General features: G+C 50.1%; 1 long non-coding RNA gene across 1 annotated transcript; it reads right to left on the bottom strand.

The window, feature by feature from the left end:
* Positions 1-5513: 5513 nt before the first annotated feature.
* On the bottom strand, positions 5514-8075 carry LOC121137859. The gene is made up of 2 exons (XR_005875127.1): positions 7929-8075; positions 5514-6326 (listed from the first exon to the last, which is right to left on the bottom strand). It is a non-coding gene; the product is annotated as an uncharacterized LOC121137859 (long non-coding RNA).
* Positions 8076-8281: the final 206 nt, after the last annotated feature.

Genomic DNA, 8281 nt, shown 5'->3' with positions numbered 1-8281 from the left:
TTGTTCCTTCTCCTCATGGGGCGTGGGCATCACTGTAGAGTCTTGTTCCTTCTCCTCATGGGGCGTGGGCATCATTGCTGTAGAGTCTTGTTCCTTCTCCTCATGGGGCATGGGCATCACTGTAGAGTCTTGTTCCTTCTCCTCATGGGGCATGGGCATCACTGTAGAGTCTTGTTCCTTCTCCTCATGGGGCATGGGCATCACTGTAGAGTCTTGTTCCTTCTCCTCATGGGGCATGGGCATCACTGTAGAGTCTTGCTCCCGCTCATCATGGGGCATGGGCATCACTGTAGAGTCTTGTTCCTTCTCCTCATGGGGCATGGGCATCACTGTAGGGTCTTGCTCCCGCTCATCATGGGGCATGGGCATCATTGCTGTAGAGTCTTGTTCCTTCTCCTCATGGGGCGTGGACATCATCACTGTAGAGTCTTGTTCCTTCTCCTCATGGGGCGTGGGCATCACTGTAGAGTCTTGTTCCTTCTCCTCATGGGGCATGGGCATCACTGTAGAGTCTTGCTCCCGCTCATCATGGGGCATGGGCATCATTGCACTTTCTGTTTTCCTTTGAAGTTCCAACCTCTAGCGGGGAACTTGTTACACCGAAAGTCATCAGTGAAAGTCTGTTGAACAACAAATGAACGGTGATTGAATGAAAATTCCTCTTCTGCAGGATTACTCAGATGTGCCTATCTCTTCTTGCTTCTAGAAAACTTTTCCTTGGGCATGAATTTTCTGTAACATTGTTCCTTTTAAGATTAGTTTTTAATTCTGTCCCCTGCCCACTCCAGAGCTGTAGTGCCGCCCCCTTCCCCAAGAGCCCTAGGTCACAAGGAGTTGGTCTTTCTTTGAGGAAAGAGAGAAAAAACATGTGGTCTAGGAGATTGGTCAGTCAGTCAATCTCTAGTGCATGTGTTAAAACTGGGCCTGATAGAGCATGCTTTTGTCTGTGCTGGTGTAGGGAGACAGGTAGATCTCTAGGGTTCACTTACCAGCCAGTCTAACCTCATTGGCATGCTCCAGGACAACAAGAGACTTCTCTCAAAAAAAAAAAAAAGATGGCAGCACCTGAGGAATAATTCCCAGTGTTGACACCTGGTCTCTGCATGCGTAAGTGCGGTGGTCTGAATGAAAATGGCCCCCATAGGCTCATGTATCTGAAAGTTTGGTTCCCAGTGAATAGAAGTATTTGGGAAGAATTAGGAGGTATGGCTTTGTTGGAGGAGGTGTGTCATTGGTGTCATTGTGTGGTTATTAGGGCTTATTCATATGCAGATCTGCAATGGGAAAGTGCAAATAGGGTAAAAGGAAACACAAAACGTACAGTTTGAAGTGAAGAAGAGTACCGGGAGATTTAATACTGGAGCCAAGGCTTATGCTGAAATGGCTAAGGAGAGGCCTGATGTGAAGCAGACTAAAAGGAAGGGTGCCCTCCATGTGAGACCCCACCCAAATAGGCTTCCAACCTGAGAAAAGGAAAGGCCCGGGGAACCTTCTGTTCCTAAAAAGCAATAAAGAAAAGCTTATTCAAATGTGACCCAAGGAGTGGGCCAGGCTCCATCCCAAGTGGGTTCAACTGGGCAGTGATGTCCATGCGGTTCTAGGTTTAGAATCACGAGGGATACAAGAGTAAGGTGGTTGTGGCATCTTCCTCATGGAGAACCAATGAGGCCAGGTGGAAGGCAGGGGAGTTCCTGCACAAAGGCTCTGAGAGGCCATTGCATGGAACAGTGAGGCACCTGCCTAGGAGAGCTCCACAGGGAGTGGCGCCAGCCCAAGGGAGGAAAGTGTGCTACAGTCAGCGAAGCTGAAAGGGAGAAGCCGTCTAAGCCTTTGACATCAGATACGGATCGGTTTGGAGTTTGCCCTGCTGGGTTTGGTCTTGCTTTGGTTCAGTATTTCCTCACTAGGCCTCTCTTTCTCCCTTCCAGGATTTGTCTTAGTCAGGGTTACTATTGCTGTGACCAAAGAAATTTGGGCTCATGCTTCCACATCACAGTTCATCATCAAAGGAAGTCAGGTCTGGAAATAGGGTAGGAGCCTTGTGGCCGGAGCTGATTCAGAGACCATGGAGGGGTGCCACCTACTGTTCTCCAATGGCTTGCTCATCCTTCTTTTTCATAGAACCCAAGACCACCAGTCCAGGGATGGCCCCACCCACAATGGGTTGTGCCCTCCCCATCAATCACTAATTAAGAAAATGACCTAAAGGTTTGTCTGCAGCCCAGACTTATTGAGTCATTTTTCAGTTGAGGTTCCCTCTTCTCTGATGACTCTAGAGTATGTCAAGTTGACAAAAACTAGTCTGCACAAAATGGTAATGTACTTTTTGTGTCATAGTATGTAGCAAGCATGTAATTTGCTTTTTGCTTTTGTTTATAGGGACGGGGGTTACAACTAGGAGATTGCCTTGAGCCTCAGAAGAGACTGCTGCATTTGTTTAACTATGTAAAGCTGTGTTGCTGTTTTACCTTGCCTGCCCAAGGCACCTGATTGGTCTACTAAGAAGCTGAATGACCAATAGCTAGGCAGTAAAGGGATAGGTGGAGCTGGCGGGCAGAGAGAATAAGCAGTAGGAGGAAGGAAAGAGAGAATGAGGGAAAAAGAGAGGGAGACACCTGGGGCCAGCCAGGCAGCTGCCAGCCAGCAAGACACAAAGTAGGACATACAGAAGGAAAGAATGGTAAAAAGCCTCAAGGCAAAACATAGATGAAGAGAAACAGGTTAAATTAGTTATAAGAGCTAACTGGAAATGAGCATGAGATAAGGCCAGACATTCATAACTAATAACAAGTCTCTGTGTCGTGATTTGGGAGCTGGTTGGTAGCCCCAAAGAAAGCCTGGTACAAGAGACTTTGGACTTTTAAATCGTGTTGAGACTATGAGGACTTTTGAAGTTGACCAAATGCAGTTTTCATTATGATATGGCTACAAGCCTATGGGAGGCAGGGAATGGAACGTGGTGGTTTGAAGAGAGCGGCCTCCTTCGGTTTGTATATTTGAATGTTTGGTCCTTGGTTGGTAGAATTATTTGGGAAGGAATAGGAGGTGTGGCCTTGTTGGAGAAGGTGTGCCCCTGGGGACAGGCTTTGATGTTGCAGAAACCCACACCACTTCCGGTTAGTTCTCTGTGCCTCGTGCTTGTTGATCTGATGTAAGCTCTCAGCTACTGCCCTGGAGCCTGGCCTGCCTGTCTGCTGTCATGTTCTCCTGCATGACGGTCAACTGTAAACCAATAAACTCGTTCTTCTAGAAGGTGTTTTGGTCATGGTGCCTTATTACATCAGTAGAAAAGTAAGACAGCATTCATGTGCACCTGAGCAGCATACACAACTCATATTTCAGAGAGAGAGGGAGGGGGGGAGAAAGAGAGAGAGAGGGAGGGAGAGGGGGGAGAAAGAGAGAGAGAGGGAGGGAGAGAGAGAGAGAGAGAGGGAGGGAGGGAGAGAGAGAGAGAGAGAGACTCGGGGTGCTTTCTCAGGAGCTTTTTCCTTACCTGACTTCCAGTTCCACTCAATCTGGGTCCCACCCAGGAGGTGGGGTGGATACGGCTGTAGGATTAGAACCCCACAGCTCAATAGATGGGTTCCCCCAGGGCTGAGAGCCAGGGAGCTGGAGCTGCCATTCACCCAGCCTTTATTCAGGACTAAGCACGGCTTACAAGTTCTCTCCTTACTACTCCTGGGGCAGTTCTCACCTCTGGTCTCAGAGAAGCACCCAAGATTCCAGGAAGGATTAGGGTTCCAGTTGAGTGGCTCCAGGAGAATTTGCTTGGGTTGTGTACGGAGTCATGCAGAAGGGCAGCGTGTATGCGGCAGGGATAGGAGGTGGTGGATATTAGTCTCTGTCCCACGGGTGCAGCGTCTGGAAGGTACTCTGCATAATTCAGGAGGCCCTTGTGGAACTGATGCCTGCTGCCCATAGCTGCAACCCCTCATGGCAGCCTTTGCCGGCTCCTCTTGACGACTGGCTTATCTGTCCCTCCTCCTTCACTCCTGTTCCTCAGGGCTACATCACAAGAGACTGACCTTTTGGTTGTTTTAATTTTGCTTTTATATACACACACTCTCTGTGGTCAGAGGTCAACAAGGTGTATCTTCCTCAATTGCTCTTTCCCTTAGTTTTTGAGACAGGGTCTTTTATTAATCAAGAGCTTGCTGATTTCATTATATTGGCCAGCAAGCCCAGGAATCCTTTTGTTTCTGCACCCCCAGCTGTCTCCCCAGTCCCAGGGTTGACCTAAAGCCCCACTTTGGGAGGATTCCAAGGGAAGACAGCTCAGTGCAGCTGCTGGCAAAGCTAGTGTTGGGACCCAGGTGTACCTGCTAAGGACCTTTTTGGTCTGCTTTTAGTGGGAGGCCCCAGGAGAAACCAAGTGTCACTAAGAAGTGGTGAGGTTGCTTTGCCCTCTGCGGGTGACTCTGTTCAAAGGTGCTAGTGAGGGTAAAAGGGAACATGCATCTTGGCTGCACTATTAGGTAAGAAGTAGTGACGCTGGGTAGAGAGGTGGGGGAGGGAGAGGGGGAGAGAGGGAGAGAGGGAGAGAGGGAGAGAGGGAGAGACAGACAGACAGACAGACAGACACACACACACACACACACACACACACAGAGAGAGAGAGAGAGAGAGAGAGAGAGAGAGAGAGAGAGAGAGAGAGAGAGAGCACGAATCAATCATCCCACATAAAAACGGTGTGGGAGAGAAAAGAGGTGTTGTCTGAGATACCTAGGCCCACCAGACAAATGAGGTTAAAGATTAGGTTAAAGGTTTCCAAGGAAGCAGGCTTAGTTAATAAGTGCCTTACAGAAGCTACTGGGCGAACTGACTTCCAGTCACAGCCCTGGGCCAGGGAGTGCGGTTGGTCAGTGTGTAGCTGCATCCGATCCTGGGTGGCATGGGGTTGGGTTTGCTTCCCCACCCAGCTTCATCACCAAGCGGCTGGGCTCTGTGCTCAGGGCCCAGAAGGCCTGGGTGCTCTTAGAGCAACAGCAACCCAGCTTGAGCACGCTAGAATTTTATGAGAAGTTGCATTGTTAGCCTTTAAAAATAGGAGCTGAAACAAAAACAAACTCCCTGCAGCATCCAAAGGAGCCAGAAGCAAGGGCGAATGCTTTGGGGAACAGACCGGCTTTGCCCTCCTAGTGCTTTTTCTAAGAGTGAAGTCCCAGCCCTCCTTCCAGCCTGATCCTTGCTGATTTAACCTCTGATTGCCTCGAAGGAGAAAGCTGCCACTCTGTTATCAGTCACATTCAAGTAGGGATGGGCTTCTGATCCTTTTTAAAAAAGAAAGTGTAATAGGGAGAGATTAGAGGTGCTTGGAAGAGGCTTCCTGCCCGAGAGGCAATCACTCTGAACCCAGATCTACCTGGCGGTGCAAGTGCCTGTTAAAAAAAGACCAGGAGGCTCAGAAAACCCTTGAGATCTACAGGGAGGCAGAACTATGCCAAAGCCCAGGTTGCTGGTTTGAAAAACAAAGGAGAAAGAGTCATAGGTGAGAAAGGAAAGTATCTTCTGGAGACTGGGAACTAGTGGATGTTTATTTCATTTTTGAAGGTCTTATGGGGGGAGGAAGGACATTATTTTCAGCCGTTTGAGTGGTCCAGGGTCAGGTCAGGGTTGGAGAGAGGCTGAACTGTGTGGACTTGGGAAGGAAGAGGGTCAAAAGCAGCGGAGTGGGCAGAGAGAGCGTCTGTGGGCCACTGAACGGACACGTGACCCTGCCTCAACTCTGCTTTCCTGACTTGCACTTTATTTGGTACAGCCAGGAATTTGAAGTCGACATCCTCTGGCTATGAGCACAGCAGCAACGTGCAGTTGGGGAGTTGGGCCACCAGGGTGGGTAGCCGGGCTGAAGAGAGCCAGCATCTGTCTCTAGCGGGGAGTATCTCTGCTGGCCTCCCTCCCCTCGCCCCCACTCTCTCCCTGCAGAGGAGGCTCATTTCCCAGGAGTGTTCCCATGAGTTCATTTCCAAGGCCAAGCGTCCTTTCTGCACAGATCCTTTCTATTGCCATGGAGACAATCTGCAGCTCTGACCAATCACAACTTTGAGCAGCAGGCACCATGACAACCTGTGGGGGCTGGAACGAGCTCCAGAACACCTCAAAGACCAAAGCCAAGACAGCAATCCAATCTGGAGAGGCTGTGATTCTCACAAGTGTGGTCAGAGGAGGGCACCTGCCCTCCTCTGAGAGTGAGCTGATGCCATGGCGGGGGGTTGGGGGGTCTCGGCTGACCTGGTGGGCTGAGGTCTTGGGCTGCCACCGCCAGTCAGCTACATTAGTCTGACTTCATGTCTTGCTTTTCTCTGGACAATCCAACTAATAGAAACCTGGAGATGAAGCAGAGAAAGACCAAATAGCTCTGGGGCAAGGGCAGGAAGCAGTGATCCCTTAGGAGACTGCTCTCAAGTGAGCAGGTGCTCATTGCCAAGTTGCAGCTAGAATATCTGTCCGCTAGCATCATCAGCACTTGTCTGCAGCAGGAGGCTAGAACCCTGCCACAGCCTCCTTGTGGATCTCAGCATTGCCTCCCACCTACTGCTGTCTACCCTGCACGGGGGGTTGGGGGACTTCTGTGTTTGTCTGCAGCTGGTTCTGGGGTAGAGCTGGCTAGGAGCCTTGCCTACCCTTTCCCCCTCCGCCTTCCTGCCGTTCCCTCCGTCCTGTGACCCTGAACTTCCTGATGTGCTGTCCGATGTTCTTACATTACTCTGTGGGTTGTGTCTCTTCCATATCCTTTATCCAAGAGGACCACGGGGGGGGGGGGAGCAAAGTGGTACTGAGATCTGTTTGTTTGTGGAGTGAGTGGCCCTGTTGGGACATTCTCATGAAGGCCTCGTCTCAGGGACAGCAAATGACCTGCAGAAGTGTCCCTCATAGCTAACCCGATGGCTGAATTTTGACAACAGACACAAGTCACACCTCTCTGGTCTGCAGAGCTGTTCTAGTTTGCTTTTCTGTTGCTACGGTGAACACTATGACCAACAGCAACTTGTGGAGAAAAGAGCTCCCCACTCCATACACTTCCAGGCTACAGTCCATCACTGAGGGAAGTCAGAGAAGGAACCAGGGAGGACCGCTGCTTCTGGGCTCACTCATTTTCTCATGCTCAGCTAGCTTATGCAGCCCAGGCCCACCAGCTGGGCCCTCCTACAGCAGTTAGCAACGAGGACAGTCTCTTGCAGATATGACCCTAGGCCAATCTGATATAAGCAATTCCTTCTCACCAGGTGACTCCAAGTTGTGTTGTGTTAAAACAAAAAACCAGCAACAATAACAAACCTAACAGCATGATGCTCAGCCTCTCCAAGACTCAGTTTTCTTTCTTTAAAAATTAAAAAAGAAATTATTTTGTGTGTATGGATGTTTTGCTTGCATGCATGTCTGTGTACCCATGGCATGCATGCCTGATGCCCACAGAGGCCAGAGGAGGGTGTCAGAGTTCCTGAAAATGGAGTTACAGTCTAGGAATCAAACTCCAGGTCCTCTGGAAGACCAGCCAGGACTCTTAACTGCTGAGCATCTCTCCAGCCCCAACTCAGTTTTCTTAAGTGTAAAATAGGAGCATGAAGTGAAAGGATGCAGAGCCCTGGCTTAGTATCTCAGCTGCTATGGCAACAAGTTCTCCCACCGAGCATGAAGCCACACCCACTGTTCGTCCATTCTCTGTAAGCAACCCACTCCCAGGGGCTTTCTGTTCCTTCAGCTGCTGGCTGAGGAACAACCGCTGCCTGCCCTTGTCAGCCTGCATCCAACAGCATCCTGTGCCGCTCAAGCACTATCCACCCCTTGGTGCTTCCCAGCTGGTGGGCTTCCACCTCACCCAGTCGGGGAAGAGAGCATCTCTCAGGCCTTCGTAGAGTGGGGGTTTTGTTACTTCTATCTCACAGACTCCTCTATATTCTGTTCCCCAGCACAGAGCACATACATACCTCTGGCTGTTAGTCGGTGGCATAGAGGTTTGCATGCAGCCAAAGCATCAGATTTTTGTCCAGAGTGTTCTATCGGAACCCTGCTGGTCTTGCCTTCCTGTCCACCACATCTCCCAACAACGCCTCCCATTACAAGCACAGCATCCTTCTCTGTAGGATGCTGAAGGAGTCCCTGCCTCTGGGGCGTGGCCAGCGTTAAGTAAGGCCTGTGAAGCTGTGACCTGGTACCTGTGAAGCTCTCAATATGGAGCTGGGATAAAGCAACCCATCAGGTAGTTGTTAGGCACTTGTTTATATTAAAATTTATCTATGCGGGGAGCAGCGGCTTACTGTGTAGCTTTGGCTGGCCTGGA

This window comes from Mesocricetus auratus, unplaced genomic scaffold, assembly GCF_017639785.1.
Source record: "Mesocricetus auratus isolate SY011 unplaced genomic scaffold, BCM_Maur_2.0 Super-Scaffold_100707, whole genome shotgun sequence".
Lineage (NCBI taxonomy): Eukaryota > Metazoa > Chordata > Mammalia > Rodentia > Cricetidae > Mesocricetus > Mesocricetus auratus.
This window is presented reverse-complemented; position numbering and strand designations above follow the sequence as displayed.